The sequence below is a fragment of the Terrapene carolina genome, unplaced genomic scaffold, assembly GCF_002925995.2.
Source record: "Terrapene carolina triunguis isolate 2854851 unplaced genomic scaffold, T_m_triunguis-2.0 Scaffold211, whole genome shotgun sequence".
In the NCBI taxonomy this organism is placed as follows: Eukaryota; Metazoa; Chordata; order Testudines; family Emydidae; genus Terrapene; species Terrapene triunguis.
In genome coordinates, this window is record NW_020664562.1 from 36,494,437 (window position 1) to 36,511,984 (window position 17,548).

General features: G+C 45.3%; 1 pseudogene; it reads left to right on the forward strand.

The window, feature by feature from the left end:
• LOC113407368 overlaps positions 1 to 13,184 on the forward strand; it is a 40,919-nt pseudogene extending 27,735 nt beyond the window's left edge.
• Positions 13,185 to 17,548: the final 4,364 nt, after the last annotated feature.

Genomic DNA, 17,548 nt, shown 5'->3' on the forward strand with positions numbered 1-17,548 from the left:
TCCATTAGGATCCCATGCCAGCACTGCACATTTAAATGTCATCTTAGGCCTGGTCTACACTACGAGTTTAGGTCGACTTTAGCCGCGTTAAATCGACTTAAGCCTGGACACGTTTACACTACGAAGCCCTTTCTGTCGACTTAAAGGGCCCTTTAAACCGGTTTCCTAACACCACCTCGACAAGGGGATTAGCGATAAAATCGACCTTAGGGGGTCGGAATTGGGTTAGTGTGGACGGAATTCGACATTACTGGCCTCCGGGAGCTATCCCACAGTGCTTCATTGTGACCGCTCTGGACAGCACTCTCATCTCAGATGCACTGGCCAGGTAGACAGGAAAAGCCCCGCGAACGTTTGAATTTCATTTCCTGTTTGCTCAGCGTGGAGAGCACAGGTGACCATGCAGAGCCCATCAGCACAGGTAACCATGATGGAGTCCCAGTCCCAGTCCCAGGATCGCAGAAGAGCTCCAGCCTGGACCGAACGGGAGGTACAGGATCTGATCGCCATCTGGGGAGATGAAGCAGTGCTCGCCGAACTCCGAAACAGTAAAAGAAACGGCAAAACATTAGAAAAGATCTCCAAGGCCATGAAGGACAGAGGCCATAACAGGGACGCGCGGCAGTGCCGCGTGAAAATTAAGGAGCTAAGGCAAGCCTACCACAAAGTCAGAGACGCAAACGGAAGGTCCGGGGCAGAGCCGCAAACATGCCGCTACTACGCGGAGCTGCATGCCATTCTAGGGCGTGCAGCCACCACTAGCCCAAGCGTGTTCTATGAGTCCCTCTCTGCAAACGGGGAAGCGGGTTCGGCGGACGAGGAAGATGAGGATGGAGAGAACATAGATAGCTCACAGCAGCAAGGAAGCGGAGAAACCAGTTACCCCAACAGCCAGGATATGTTTGTCACCCTGGACCTGGAAACAGTAACCCCCGAACTGACCCAAGACCCTGAGGGCACACAGGGGACCTCTGGTGAGTGTACCTTTGCAAAAATTACACATGGTTTAAAAACAAGCGTGTTTAATGATTAATGATTAATTTGCCCTGGCAATCGCGGCCAGTACAGCTACTGGAAAAGTCTGTTAACGTGTATGGGGATGGAGCGGAAATCCTCCAGGGACATCTCCAGAAAGCTCTCCTTCATGTACTCCCAAAGCCTTTGCAAAAGGTTTCTGGGGAGGGCTGCCTTATCCCGTCCGCCATGGTAGGACACTTTACCACGCCAGGCCAGTAGCACGTAGTCTGGAATCATTGCATAACAAAGCATGGCAGCGTATGGTCCCGGTGTTTGCTGGCATGCAGACAACATCCATTCCTTATCGCTCTTTGTTATCCTCAGGAGAGTGATATCATTCACGGTCACCTGGTTAAAATGGGGCAATTTTATTAAGGGGACATTCAGAGGTGCCCCTTCCTGGTCTGCTGAACAGAAATATTCCCCGCTGTTAACCACGCGGTGGGGGGGAGGGGTGAAGTGACCATCCCAGAGAATTGGGTGTGAGGGGGAGGGGAGTTAGTTGGGTTTGTGCTGCATGTTAAACCTGAAATCGCAGCCCCTCCTTTTACATTGCAAACCCATTTTAAATGGCACGGGTGCTTGGTATGGGAAATGAGGGCAGAACTGTTTGAAACCATCCCCACATGTTAAGAAGGTTAAAAAAGCCCAAAGACTATATGTCTTACCATGGCTGCCTGCAAGCTGAAATCTGTGTCCTGGCACTGCGTGAGTGATCTCTCACACCAAACCAGGAGACTCTCAATATAAGAGGAAAAATGCGACCTTGTAACGAAAGCACATGTGCTGTGTGATGTTGTGAACAGCAAAATCTAACGTGAAAGAGTCTACCCATTGTTCTCTAAAATGTATCTTTTTTAACAACCTCTCCCTTCTCCACCAGCTGCAAATCTTACTCCTTCGCAGAGGCTAGTGAATATTCGAAGAAGGAAGCGAAGGACGCGTGACGAAATGTTTACTGAACTTCAGACTGCCTCCCACGCTGACAGAGCACAGCTGAATGCGTGGAGGCAGTCAATGACTGATTTTAAAAAAGCCCAATATGAGCGAGAGGAGAGGTGGCGTGCTGAAGAGGAGAAGTTGCGTGCTGAAACGCGGGCTGAAGAGGAGAGGTGGCGTCAACTTGTAATCAGAAAGCAAGAGTCGATGCTCCGGCTGCTGGAGCATCAAAGTGATATGCTCCTGCGTATGGTTGAGCTGCAGGAAAGGCAGCAGGAGCAGAGAACGCCGCTACAGCCCCTCTGTAACCAGCAGCCCTCCTCCCCAAGTCCCATTGCCTCCTCACCCAGACGCCCAAGAACACGGTGGGGGGGCCTTCGGCCACCCACTCACTCCACCCTAGATGATTTCCAGTGCAATAAGTTTTAAAGTTTTAAATTGGAGTGTGTCCTGTTCCTTCCCTCCTCCCCCACCCATCCCGGGCTACCTTTCCAATTATCCCCCTAGTTGTGTGCTGAATTAATAAAGAATGCATGAATGTGAAGCAACAATGACTTTATTGCCTCTGCAAGTGGTGCTCGAAGGGGGGAGGGTAGTAGGGGAGGGTGGGGTGGTTGGTTTGCAGGGAAGTAGAGTTAACAGGGTGGTGGGGGAGGGTCAGAGGGTTCATCAAGGAGCAACAAACAGAAGTTTCACTCCGTAGCCTGGCCAGTCACAAAACTGGTTTTCAACGCTTCTCTGATGCGCACCGCGCCCTGCTGTGCTCCTCTAACCGCCCTGGTGTCTGGCTGCGCGTAATCAGCGGCCAGGCGATTTGCCTCAACCTCCCACCCCGCCATAAATGTCTCCCCCTTACTTTCACATATATTGTGGAGCGCACAGCAAGTAGCAATAACAATGGGGAGATTCTTTTCGCTAAGGTCTGAGCGAGTCAGTAAGCTGCGCCAGCGCGCTTTTAAACGGCCAAATGCACATTCCACCACCATTCGGCACTTGCTCAGCCTGTAGTTGAACAGGTCCTGACTACTGTCCAGGCTGCCTGTGTACGGCTTCATGAGCCATGGCATTAAGGGGTAGGCTGGGTCCCCAAGGATCACGATAGGCATTTCAACATCCCCAACGGTTATTTTCTGGTCCAGGAAGAAAGTCCCTTCCTCCAGCTTTTGAAACAGAGCAGACTGCCTGAAGACGCGAGCATCATGTACCCTTCCCGGCCAGCCCACGTTGATGTTGGTGAAACGTCCCTTGTGATCCACCAGGGCTTGCCAGCAGCATTGAAAAGTACCCCTTGCGGTTTATGTACTCGGTGGCTTGGTGCTCCGGTGCCAAGATAGGGATATGGGTTCCATCTATGGCCCTACCACAGTTTGGGAATACCATTGCAGCAAAGCCATCCACTATGGCCTGCACGTTTCCCAGAGTCACTACCCTTGATATCACCAGGTCTCTCATTGCCCTGGCAACTTGGATCACAGCAGCCCCCACAGTAGATTTGCCCACTCCAAATTGATTCCCGACTGACCGGTAGCTGTCTGGCGTTGCAAGCTTCCACAGGGCTATCGCCACTCGCTTCTCAACTGTGAGGGCTGCTCTCATCTTGGTATTCTGGCGCTTCAGGGCAGGGGAAAGCAAGTCACAAAGTTCCATGAAAGTGCCCTTACGCATGCGAAAGTTTCGCAGCCACTGGGAATCGTCCCACACCTGCAGCACGATGCGGTCCCACCAGTCTGTGCGTGTTTCCCGGGCCCAGAATTGGCGTTCCATGGCATGAACCTGCCCCAGGAACACCATGATTTCCACATTGCTGGGGCCTGTGCCTTGTGAAAGGTCTATGTCCATGTCAATTTCCTCATCACGCTCGTGGCTGCGCTGCAATCGCCTCCTCGGCTGGTCCTGGTTTTGCTCTGGCATGTCCTGGCTCTGCATATACTCCAGGACAATGCGCGTGGTGTTCATAGTGCTCATAATTGCCGCGGTGATCTGAGCGGGCTCCATGATCCCAGTGCTAGCTATGGCATCTGGTCTGAAAAAAGGCGCGAAACTAGTATCTGACGGACCAGGGGAAGAAGGGAGGGAGGGAGGGAGGGAGGGGCGAGTGACGACATGGCGTACAGGTACAGGTAATTAAAATTAACAAAGGTGGCTGTGCATCAGGAAGAAACACAAACAACTGTCACACAGAATGGCCCCCCCCAAAGATTGAACTCAGAAGCCTGGGTTTAGCAGGCCGTTGATTTGACGGAGGGAGGGGGGAAGCAAATGAATACAGAACAAATCTATTTTTTACATCTTAAGACGACGGTGCAGCATGACTGATAGCCCTCGGCATCTTCTGGGTGCTTGGCAGCAAATACTGGGCGCTTGGCAGTAGCCTTCAGGCCTATTGCACGATCTGCTGCTCAGGGAAGACTCTGCTAATGTGCGATGATCCAACAGGGCGCTTGGCAGAAAATGGCATACTACGACTGATAGCCATCATCATCATTGTGAAGGCAGCAGGATGGGGGACTGGGGGACATACGGAGTTCCAGCCACTGCTGGACTGAGCATGTCTGCCCAGGTGCCCATGATTGACAGCCACTGCTGTACGACGAGGACGGTTACCAGTCGTAATAAACCATCTACTGGCAAAAGGCAAGGGCTGGTGCAATGCAGCCCTACAGCTGCCAGCCCCACAGCTGCCAGCACCTAGATCACTGATGAAGGCTACCAGTCATGCTGCACCGTCTACCACCAAAAGGCAGTTAGCTGCTGCTGCTGTGTAGCAATGCAGTCCCACGTCTGCCGGCACCCAGATGACATATGGTGACGGTGAGCTGAGCTGAGCGGGCTCCATGCTTGCCGTGGTATGTTGTCTGCACAGGTAACCCAGGTAAAAAGGCGCGAATCTATTGTCTGCCGTTGCTGTGACGGAGGGGGAGGGGCCTGACGACATGTACCCAGAACCCCCCGCGACACTGTTTTGCATCATTCGGGCATTGGGATCTCAACCCAGAATTCCAATGGGCGGCGGAGACTGCGGGAACTGTGGGATAGCTACCCATAGTGCAATGCTCCGGAAGTCGACGCTAGCCTCGGTACTGTGGACGCGGTCCGCCGACTAGAGCACTTAGAGCATTTTATGTGGGGACACACACAATCGGCTGTATACAACCGATTTCTATAAAACCGGCTTCTATAAATTCGACCTAATTTCGTAGTGTAGACATACCCTCAGTGCCTGCTCTTGTTCATTGGACATTAGGATTACTACATGTTTCATGTTTACCATCCACATTCCCAGAATAGATGATGGTCTCATTTATTTCTCTAAAGTGTAGTTTGTTCGAACCTGTGCATCTACACTCACTGATTCCAAGAGAAATCAAAATGGTATCTGTCCATTTCTTTAATTATTGTAACAGTTTTAGTAGCTTCATATTAATTGCAATCTTGCAATCCAAAACCTGATTTTCATTATTGATCTGGCTTTGAGCAAGGGACTTTATGGGTTTGACCAATGCCCGTCATATTCTTCACAGGAAGCTGATCCATTGTTCTAGTATGCTGAACACTGATATAGCTACTGGTTTTCTGTAGTAAGTTTGTTTCTTTGTGGTAGGGTTAACAGCCCTGTGCACAACCTTAGGTCCATGACTCCTTATTCATTATTCAGAGCTGTCCACATGTGAACATGTCCCCATCTGCAACCCAGGACATGTGGTTGGAAGCTGTGGATGCCCCGAAATAAAGCATTATAACATAAGAAAATACTTGATAGTAATGCACCAATACCCCTTACATGATTATATATTATAGGTATAGGAACTGACTCTCCTCTCACTTACATAGATTTTACATTACTGTGACTCCATTGCATTCAATTCTGATTTACACTGGTGTATGTGTCCATAAAGCACCTAATGTAGTTGAGGATAGTATTTGGCCCTAAAAAAGTTCTAAATGATGGTGGGTGCAGAGGGAGATGTAATTTGTTCCTACTATGGCTGGGGCAGCAACTAAGCTATTAGCTAAGGTGTTCAGTCTCAGGGGAGATGGGGAGTTATAGCTCTAGCCAGAGCTCAATACAAGCCCCACCAGTAAAGATTGCCTAGGAGATGTACTGAATCAGTTCATCTCATGGGTTTCCTGGTTCTCCTCGTCCCTGGACAAAACCACATATTCATAGGGCTGGTTTGGTGAACTCCAGACCCTCACTGCCAGCAGCCTGGGTTCCCGCGTAGGAAGTGAATCATACATTCAGAGAGCAATTGAAATTCCTAAGATCTAAAGTTATGTGTATACCTCTTAAATATTGCAAGTTACATTTAAACAATATTCTGGTTATGATTAAAAATACTCAGAAAAAAACAGGGAATTCCAAATTAAAAGTGACATTCCAAAGGTGAGTCACGTGGTTCTGAATGAAAAGGCCACTACCCGTTGAATTCAGGAGAAAATGTTAGCCTGAACTTTGGACCTGATCCAATACAAACAAAACACAGCTTACCAGGTTATGAAGACCTCAGAAGGTTTTGGATGTTAGCTCTGTACTAGGATGGCCTATGCTTGAGATGTATCAGCTTGCTTTTGGAAGCTAAGATGCTAAGGGCTTGTCTAGGCTTGGATAAAAAGTGTATGCTTTTTTTTAAATGTGTTAGCTAACATGTTTTAAACCTCTAATGTACAATAGACAGGGAAGGTTGTATTTTAATATGTGTTAGCTGGTCGAGGTGAACCCTGGAAGGAACCTGTTGCCTTCAGTTATCGTTAATTTGTATTACATTTAGAGCCTTTAAGCACTACTGTAAGTCATTTCACTTCTCTATGCCCCTGTTTCCCCTCTCATTCTTTGTCTATCTTGTCTATTTAGATGATAAACTCTTTGGAGCAGGGTCTATCTCTACTATGTATTCATACAGTGCTTAACACAATCAGGCCTTGGTTTTGGTTGGGGGTCTCCAGATGCTACTACAAATACTAATAATATTTGCAAGCATTGTACATACAAGGTAAAACTAAGTCTCATTTTCAAAAGCAATTTAAGCATGTAGTAGTCTAAGTCCTACTGACTCGTAATGAGACATAGGCTACTATATGCAGGGCCGGCTCCAGGCACCAGCCTGGCAAGCAGGTGCTTGGGGCGGCTGCTCCGGAGAGGGGTGGCACGTCCAGCTATTCAGTGGCAATTCGGCGGACGGTCCCTCACTCCCGCTCGGAGCAAAGGACCTCCCGCCGAATTGCCGCCACAGATCGCGATCGCAGCTTTTTTTTTTTTTTGGCTGCTTGGGGCGGCCAAAACCCTGGAGCCGGCCCTGACTATATGCCTGCGGGTATGTGTACAAAGCAAAAGTTGTGCATGGACTAGCCTCCTTGAGCTAGTGCAGATAATGATAGCCGTGAAGACAGCGCAGCACAGGTGGTACAAACCCAACACAGAACCTGGGTATATATGTGACTCGTTAGCCCATGCTGAAGCCTGTGCTGCCCTGTCTTCTCTGCTATTGCTACCCATGCTAGCTGGATTCAAGCTTGCTCAGGTAGGCTAGCCCATGCACAGCTTTTGCTATATAGACAAACCCTAAGTCACTTTTAAAAATGAGACAGACTCCTAAGTGACTTAGGTGCATCTGACAGTTTTACCCACACCTGGTAAGAAACTGTCCCTGCCCTGAAGAGCTTATAATCTGAAGATGTCCGCGCAGTGTGCAAAGGCGGTCAAAAAAGCAAACAGGATGTTAGGGATCATTAAAAAGGGGATAGAGAATAAGACTGAGAATATATTATTGCCCTTATATAAATCGATGGTACGCCCACATCTCGAATACTGCGTACAGATGTGGTCTCCTCATCTAAAAAAAGATATACTGGCACTAGAAAAGGTTCAGAAAAGGGCAACTAAAATGAATAGGGGTTTGGAACGGGTCCCATATGGGGAGAGATTAAAGAGGCTAGGACTCTTCAGCTTGGAAAAGAGGAGACTAAGGGGGGATATGATAGTGGTATATAAAATCATGAGTGATGTGGAGAAAGTGGATAAGGAAAAGTTATTTACTTATTCCCATAATACAAGAACTAGGGGTCACCAAATGAAATTAATAGGCAGCAGGTTTAAAACAAATACAAGGAAGTTCTTCTTTACGCAGCGCACAGTCAACTTGTGGAACTCCTTACCTGAGGAGGTTGTGAAGGCTAGGACTATAACAGCATTTAAAAGAGAACTGGATAAATTCATGGTGGTTAAGTCCATTAATGGCTATTAGCCAGGATGGGTAAGGAATGGTGTCCCTAGCCTCTGTTTGTCAGAGGATGGAGATGGATGGCAGGAGAGAGATCACTTGATCATTGCCTGTTGGTCCACTCCCTCTGGGGCACCTGGCATTGGCCACTGTCGGCAGACAGGATACTGGGCTAGATGGACCTTTGGTCTGACCCGGTACGGCCGTTCTTATGTTCTTATTTAGAAATGCATCATAATTTGAGCTAAAATTTTCAAAAGCAACTCAATGATTTAGTATCCAAGGGGTAGCCGTGTTACGAAGTGGGTATTCACCCACGAAAGCTTATGCTCCAATACATCTGTTAGCCTATAAGGTGCCACAGGACTCTTTGTTGCTTTTTTCAATGATTTAGGCGTCTTAAGTCTGGTTCCTAAGTCAGTTAGGAACACTTGAAAATTTCACTTTGTTCCTAAAGTGCCTCCTTTGTCCCTGACTAAGTAAGTCAGAATTCTGTCCAGTCTCACACTGTAAGCATGGTGGGAGTGTAAACAGTTAAGCATGGAAGCTTGGGGCTGTCAAATTTGCTGCTGTTTTAATGAAACCTTTTGATTAAGTTGAAGTGGTGCCTCCAGCACAGTCACTTAGTAAATCAGCCTCACTCTATCCTGTATCCTTTCACAAAAGGAAATGTAATGGAAAGCAGTAATAATCTCAGACACTTAAACCCCTTCTCCGTGCGTCTGAGGGGAATTCAGATGTGTAAGGGAATGAAGAACATTGGCTGTCGCTCCGAGAGGACATGTGCGAGTCTGTTTTTGTTTGTAATGTTAATGATGTCTGTGTACCCAGGAGCTGAATATCCGGTTCAAGTTCTTGATGGTCATCACCTTGATCTGTGCTGCCATGACTATCATCATCTTCGTTGTCCGGCAGGTGAGTGTGCTGAAAGGTAATCCTGCATGAAAGCATTCCTGCATTGTGTTGTGACACCTCGGGTTCCTCCTAGCTCAGTCTGGAGTGAGAAGGGCGATAGTCAAAAAGGCCATTCAGTACCATGGATTTTCATCAGTGTCTCAAACACTACGCAGCTTCTTGAGGCTTATCCAAGATTCTTCCTCTGGGACTAATCCCCTTTTCTGTACTGAACAATGCCCTTGAAAAACTCAGTCTTCCAGTGTTGCACTTGGAGGGATTTCTGTTCTAGTAATTACAAGGCAGCACATTGGGTTAGTGAGTAGAAAGGGGAACACACCTTCAGGAAGAAATGGTTATGATTCTTGGTTAACTGCAAGCCCTATGGCTCTGGTTTTGTGTGTAGAAGTGCCTTCTCATGGGCTGCAGTGGTGATGTAGAGATATGTGATGTCTTAATATAGAGCCCTTTGAAATGCTTATAGAAAACAATGCACCAGTGTGAGCTGCATGGTTATATCTTAGTTCTAAAAATGTGGCAGTGGTTTTCTATTTACCTAATAGATTTTGCAGGAATTGCTTGAGCAATTCCGCCACTTGCTCTGTCCATTGTCCTGTATTTTTGTGTGTGTGTGCGCGCGCGCATTTGGTTCTGGGTGGTAAGCCAAACATTTGGTCCATTATCCATCCAAAAAGCAACTTGTGGGCTTTTTATTTAAGCCTGACACACCCACTCCCATAGAGATACCTTGATTCTATCTAGATACTCATTCAACATATTTGAGACTCTTCCTTACCTGCCTGGCCCTATTGAATCTCTGCTTTCTCATGGACAGGTGCCTGAAGGGCACTGGAAATGGGGGGACTTCCCAGGGTACGGGAATGGTGCCTTCTTCACAGGCATCTATGGGATGTGGAACCTTTACGTCTTCGCTCTTCTGTTCCTGTATGCGCCTTCACATGAGAAATTTGGCGAAGATCAGCAGCTAACAGTAAGCTGGGCTGTGGAGCTGTTCTTAATCAGTTGTATATTGAAGTAATGTGGTGGTTACTGCTGTTTGCACATCCAGCAGAACTGTACCAGTAGGGGGCCCTGTGAGAGAATCCTAGAGCTGGTGAAATGTCTAGCGACCATCTGTTTCTCCAAGGGAAATTTGTATTGTTATTGGCTGGATTTAGAGCTATTAGCACATGGCAGTAAATGAAAAAACAGATCTGGAAAGCCAAGGGGCATTTGCAATTTTTACTTTTAATGGGACATAGGTGCTACTGACATTTTTAGACACTGGTAATAAACCACTAAAAATGTGCTTTAGGGAATGACTGGATCATCCAATGGGTATTTTACTTCTCTAACTTCTCTGATTCTATACAAAGATATTTTCCTTTTTAAGGAACACTGTAAAGTTACTACTTTTTTTTTTTTAAAGTGAGTAATTGTCCTGACCTACATTACAAATAACACTTTAGATTATTAAAATGGCCTTTAAAAATCTAATTCTGTTTGTTCAGTTTCTGCATTTCTCCCAGCATGGACAATGAAAATAAACTAGTTGGGTTCACTAACTGGGAAAGCAAGGTCTCTAATGGACAGAGCAACTAAGAAGCCTGGGTTTTCTTCCTGACTGTACTACTGACTTGTTCTGCGACCCTGGGCATGTCACTTAGCTTTGTTTTATTGGCTTAGAAACTGAGACACAGGGAAGTAAATTTACCCAGGTTTCTGAATTGCTTTGAAATGGTCAGCTGAAAAAAAACTATGTATTGCAAAGTTTTATCACACAGCCCCCCCCCCCTTTTTTTTTTAATGTAGTCAGTTTCACTTTGTTTTTCATGCACTAGACCAGTCGTTTTCAACCTTTTGATCATTTGCTGACCTCTTAAAAAATTCCAAATGGAAGTGTGGACCCCATTGGAGATCTTAGACATAGTCTGCGGATCCCCAGGGGTCAGCGGACCACAGGTTGAAAACTACTGCACGGGATCCCTGTCTCTTCCAATCTAGCGCAACATTTACAACACTGTAATCTTTTTTTGGAGTGATTTAGGATGAGAAGTGGGGAGAAACCACCAGGCTGGCTGGGCCAATAGAAGTTTGTAACCTGCTTGCAAGGAGGCCTAGGAGTAACTGCTATGCCATCATCTTTAAGACAAACCTGAACTGAGATATAAGATACCAGGCTACTCATCAATTTCCATGAGGAGCTACATCTTAAAACTATTCACTTTATAAATGATCAGTATTTATAATTGGTCTTCTCTGAGAAGGGGTATTGGATAGGCCCTTGTCCATCATTCCACCCCTCAGCCCATAGAAACACCTGCCAAAGATACTACAGCTTAGGGTTCCCCCACATACTCGGGGATCTGGACACCAGCTGTTAGTGCCTTGGAATCCTCGGCAGAATCAGCCAGCTTTCGGAGTGGGGGCCCTGCAGACTTTTCCATGATGGTGGACAAATCCCAACCCCTAACCATGGAAGGAACTCTGAGGGGACTTCTGCAGAGATATCCAGCCCAAAGCCTCTTCCTGCAGGTTTTATTGCAGGACAAGACAAGTTGGCCCAACATTTGTTAACTTTCTTTAATGTGGTAGCTTTATTTTTTGTGGGTGGGCAGAGCAGGAGTGTCAGGTACGTGTATCCTTTTTTACTACTTATTTTCTGGGATAGGTGTCGAATATTCTATAATATAATCTCTGTGCCAGGAATTGGTCAGCTAGTGAACCCCACATGTTTAGGAATCTATAGATTAGCAAATATCTTAACTATATGAAAATCTTATTAAATGAACTGTGAGCCTAGAACTTTTCCCTCTGCTGTAGGCATTCTTGGCATTAAATCCAAAATTCAGATTTATTCCTTAGTCCTAATGCCTAGTTCAGGACCATTTCTGGTTTTGGTTTACATTACAAATAGCTTATTCTATAAATATTTAGGTACTTCAAAATATAAATGCTTCTGATTTTTTATTTTTTTTTAATAATCTACACATTTATTACATATGGGGCATTGACATTTTAAAGCATAACTTGTGTCAAACTAAGTAAGAATTACAGAATCCACAACAATTTTTGGGTCTTGTGAAAGTTTATCCTTTTTTGTTTAGAATATATTAATACTATAATCTAGAAAAAAAAAATAAGACTTATGTCAGTAAAGTATCCAATACACTGTGCCTGTGTGAGTCTGCCTCAGAGATACACTGCCGGGCTACAGTAGGCTAGGCAGGGAACTAAAGGGATCATCATGCCTTTGTATTGTAGGCCTTGATCTTGCAAACACTTATGCACCTGCTTAACTTTATGTATGTGAGTAGCTCCATTGATGTCTGTAGGCCTCTGTGCGTGTGAAAATGTTTTTAGGATTGGGTTTGTTAGCTTCCAACTTGATTTGAGGTATGGGTCCCCCTTTAATATGGACTGTGTTTCCTAAAGCCGCGCTCCCAGGGGTGTTTATACTTCAAAAACGTCGGGTTCTTAAAATTCACAGGCTGGAGCTGGTTGCATACATCTCTCTCTCTTCCCCCCCCTCACCCCCCCTCCAACGTAGTGTGAGTGATTCACCAATTTGTGGCAGTTATTTGCTGCCATCTGCTGGAATATGGAGGTAAGTTTCTCCCATAAATGTTTGTTTACCTCTATAATTTACAAATGTCTGGAGATGCATGTGCAGATCAGTTTCTTTTCTAACTGTGTGTGTGAGAGCGCGCACCTCTTCCCTTTTAGTGTTCACCTCAAGAACAGAACTAGGGCCTTTCCCTGCCTGTTCCTCATGTCGTCAATATGGCCAGTAGGCCTTGTGGAGTATAGATTATAAGCCAAAAGGGACAACCGTGATCATCCAGTCTCCCCTTTTTGTATAATGCAGGTCATAGGACTTCCCTGAATTCCTGTTTGAATTAGACCATGTATTTTTTTTTTTAAATCCAATCTTTATTTATTTAAAAATCGCCAGGGAAGGAGAATCCACTGGACCCTTGGTAAGTTGTTTGGCTGGTTAATTACCATCACTGGTTTTTTTTGTTTTTGTTTTTTTTTGTTTTTAAATTTGTGCCTTATTTCTAGTTTGAACTTGGGCACTCTAGCCAGATCTCCTCTCCTCTCTTCAGGCTCTAAGATCACACATCACAAGCTATTTGACGGTTTGGTTTCTAAGCTTCCTGGAATGGGAGGTAACGTCTACTCCCCCGGAATGAATTTGTCAGGTGAATGTATGGCTCCTATAAGAGAGAACAAAGTGCTCCCTTCCGTGACTGGATGCAAATGTGCCTGCTGAACCTCCCCATAGAGCCCCAAGCATGATGTACAAGTTGACATGCAGACTAGTCCATAAGGACTCACCTTTCGTATGTGAACAAGGTCAGGCTGGCAATTTTTCCTCTTACCTAGAAGGGAAAATTGCTGCTGCTTAATGTGAGTTACTGCTATTCAGTGCAGGGTATGAGCATGGGGAAGAAATAGTTAATCACTACCATGAAATGACATGCTCATTGCCCTCCATTTTTTCCATAGTGAAAGATGCTGTTTATCTGCAGAATAATTATTGCATGTGCAGTATCCACGCAAGCTTCCCTCCTCTCTCCTGGCAGCATGCCTCCCTCCCCCTGAGCTGAAAGGATCTTCCTGCAGGATGAGAGGAGAGTTCATTCTCCAGCTCTACTTAATCCTTGGTTTCTCTGTGCAGACAATAGCCAAAGTGCTAATTAGTGACAGTCATAATGAGATTTGCTGAGGTAACTAGCTCCCTTCACTTAGGATACTGAATAGCCAATAGATAGTTACTGCTTCCAGTCACTCTGAACTATGGGCTGAAACTGAACCTGGGGATGGGTTCCCTATTCTATGAGCATCTCGTCTGACCTCCTGCCTAATCCAGGCCATAGAATTTCATCCAGTCACCCCGTATTGATCCCAGTAACTTGTGTTTGACTAAAGCATATCTTCCATAGATTCATAGATTCTAGGACTGGAAGGGACCTCGAGAGGTCATCGAGTCCAGTCCCCTGCCCGCATGGCAGGACCAAATACTGTCTAGACCATCCCTGATAGACATTTATCTAACCTATTCTTAAATATCTCCAGAGATGGAGATTCCACAACCTCCCTAGGCAATTTATTCCAGTGTTTAACCACCCTGACAGTTAGGAACTTTTTCCTAATGTCCAACCTAGACCTCCCTTGCTGCAGTTTAAGCCCATTGCTTCTTGTTCTATCCTCAGAGGCTAAGGTGAACAAGTTTTCTCCCTCCTCCTTATGACACCCTTTTAGATACCTGAAAACTGCTATCATGTCCCCTCTCAGTCTTCTCTTTTCCAAACTAAACAAACCCAATTCTTTCAGCCTTGCTTCATAGGTCATGTTCTCAAGACCTTTAATCATTCTTGTTGCTCTTCTCTGGACCCTTTCCAATTTCTCCACATCTTTCTTGAAATGCGGTGCCCAGAACTGGACACAACACTCCAGCTGAGGCCTAACCAGAGCAGAGTAGAGCGGAAGAATGACTTCTCGTGTCTTGCTCACAACACACCTGTTAATACATCCCAGAATCACGTTTGCTTTTTTTGCAACAGCATCACACTGTTGACTCATATTTAGCTTGTGGTCCACTATAACCCCTAGATCCCTTTCTGCCGTACTCCTTCCTAGACAGTCTCTTCCCATTCTGTATGTGTGAAACTGATTTTTTTCTTCCTAAGTGGAGCACTTTGCATTTGTCTTTGTTAAACTTCATCCTGTTTAACTCAGACCATTTCTCCAATTTGTCCAGATCATTTTGAATTATGACCCTGTCCTCCAAAGCAGTTGCAATCCCTCCCAGTTTGGTATCATCCGCAAACTTAATAATCGTACTTTCTATACCAATATCTAAGTCGTTAATGAAGATATTGAACAGAGCCGGTCCCAAAACAGACCCCTGCGGAACCCCACTCGTTATGCCTTTCCAGCAGGATTGGGAACCATTAATAACAACTCTCTGAGTACGGTTATCCAGCCAGTTATGCACCCACCTTATAGTAGCCCCATCTAAATTGTATTTGCCTAGTTTGTCGATAAGAATATCATGCGAGACTGTATCAAATGCCTTACTAAAGTCTAGGTATACCACATCCACAGCTTCTCCCTTATCCACAAGACTCGTTATCCTATCGAAGAAAGCTATCAGATTGGTTTGACATGATTTGTTCTTTACAAATCCATGCTGGCTGTTCCCTATCACCTTACCACCTTCCAAGTGTTTGCAGATGATTTCCTTAATTACTTGCTCCATTATCTTCCCTGGCACAGAAGTTAAACTAACTGGTCTGTAGTTTCCTGGGTTGTTTTTATTTCCCTTTTTATAGATGGGCACTATATTTGCCCTTTTCCAGTCTTCTGGAATCTCTCCCGTCTCCCATGATTTTCCAAAGATAATAGCTAGAGGCTCAGATACCTCCTCTATTAGCTCCTTGAGTATTCTAGGATGCATTTCATCAGGCCCTGGTGACTTGCAGGCATCTAACTTTTCTAAGTGATTTTTAACTTGTTCTTTTTTTATTTTATCTGCTAAACCTACCCCCTTCCCATTAGCATTCACTAGGATAGGCATTCCTTCAGACTTCTCGGTGAAGACCGAAACAAAGAAGTCATTAAGCATCTCTGCCATTTCCAAGTTTCCTGTTACTGTTTCTCCCTCTTCACTAAGCAGTGGGCCTACCCTGTCTTTGGTCTTCCTCTTGCTTCTAATGTATTGATAAAAAGTCTTCTTGTTCCCCTTTATTCCCTTAGCTAGTTTGAGCTCATTTTGTGCCTTTGCCTTTCTAATCTTGCCCCTGCATTCCTGTGCTGTTTGCCTATATTCATCCTTTGTAATCTGTCCTAGTTTCCATTTTTTATATGACTCCTTTTTATTTTTTAGATCATGCAAGATCTCGTGGTTAAGCCAAGGTGGTCTTTTGCCACATTTTCTATCTTTCCTAACCAGCGGAATAGCTTGCTTTTGGGCCCTTAATAGTGTCCCTTTGAAAAACTGCCAGCTCTCCTCAGTTGTTTTTCCCCTCAGTCTTGATTCCCATGGGACCTTACCTATCAGCTCTCTGAGCTTACCAAAATCCGCCTTCCTGAAATCCATTGTCTCTATTTTGCTGTTCTCCCTTCTACCCTTCCTTAGGATTGCAAACTCTATGATTTCATGATCACTTTCACCCAAGCTGCCTTCTACTTTCAAATTCTCAACGAGTTCCTCCCTATTTGTTAAAATCAAGTCTAGAACAGCTTCACCCCTAGTAGCTTTTTCAACCTTCTGAAATAAAAAGTTGTCTGCAATGCAGTCCAAGAATTTGTTGGATAGTCTGTGCCCCGCTGTGTTATTTTCCCAACATATATCCGGATAGTTGAAGTCCCCCATCACCACCAAATCTTGGGCTTTGGAGCACCAGACTATCTCAGCCTCAGTGAGCTTCTAGTTTGAAATACACGTTTGTTAATGCTGTGAGCTGGGAAACGAAAAAGAATCTCTGCTGATGTTCCAGCACAGATCTGAATGGAATAAATAGGGAGTCAGCCTCTCTCTAATGCTATTAACCCTGCTTATATTTCATCGTGCAACTCTGCAGGGAACCTCGTTACAAAAGCAGTGCCCCCACCCCCGACATTTGCAATGCGTGAGGTTGTTTTTTTTGTTCCCAGTCTAACCCTCCTACACATTGTGTGGTTATGTTGTGTGTAATAGCGTCACCTTAACTCCCAGTGAGCTGAGAACAATTTCTTTTGAGAGATGACTAATAACAGGAGGAAAATGTCCTGAACAACACACTATCTCCAGATAGTTGTGATTCATTCAGCGTGATTGTAGTGTGCAAGTTTTACTATTGTAAGAGAGGTACAGTTTGCCAGAACAAATTCCCATTCTTTTGTATTTCACACAACAGTAACCTGGGTTTTATTATTGATTGTTGTATTGATATAACATACTCTTTTCCCCTCTGATTTTTATTTATTACTTTCTTTGGGGGGCTGGGATTTTCAAGGTAGGCCAAGGGAATTAGGCCTCTAACTACTCAAGGCCCCTTTGAAAATTCCTGTCATGGTTCCTCAGACTTTTAGCTGGATTCTGATCTTAGTCCTACCTATGTGTGTTGCCAAGTATCTAATCGGGTGGTCTGGGGACAAGCTGAACTCAGAATCAGCTCTAATCTTTATCACTGACTGACTTTGTACCATATTGCTTCTGCTTTTAAAATGTGACAGAGCTGGCTTTAAAGTTTAGCACCATTTTATTAGCAGCAGCTGCATAAATAATGTAGTGGGTGTCTAAGTGCTTAACCGAGACCAAGAGTTTACTAAGTAGGAGCCTAAAGTTAGGACTGGAAATCTATGGTGACCAGGCGAGATGTGCCTTAGATACCCCTCTCCCCCCATTTGTCCCTCTTGGGTGTACCCCTCAGGTGACAGGCCTGGCTGCTAACACTTCACTCTGGGTGGGGCTACAAGGTTCAGAAACT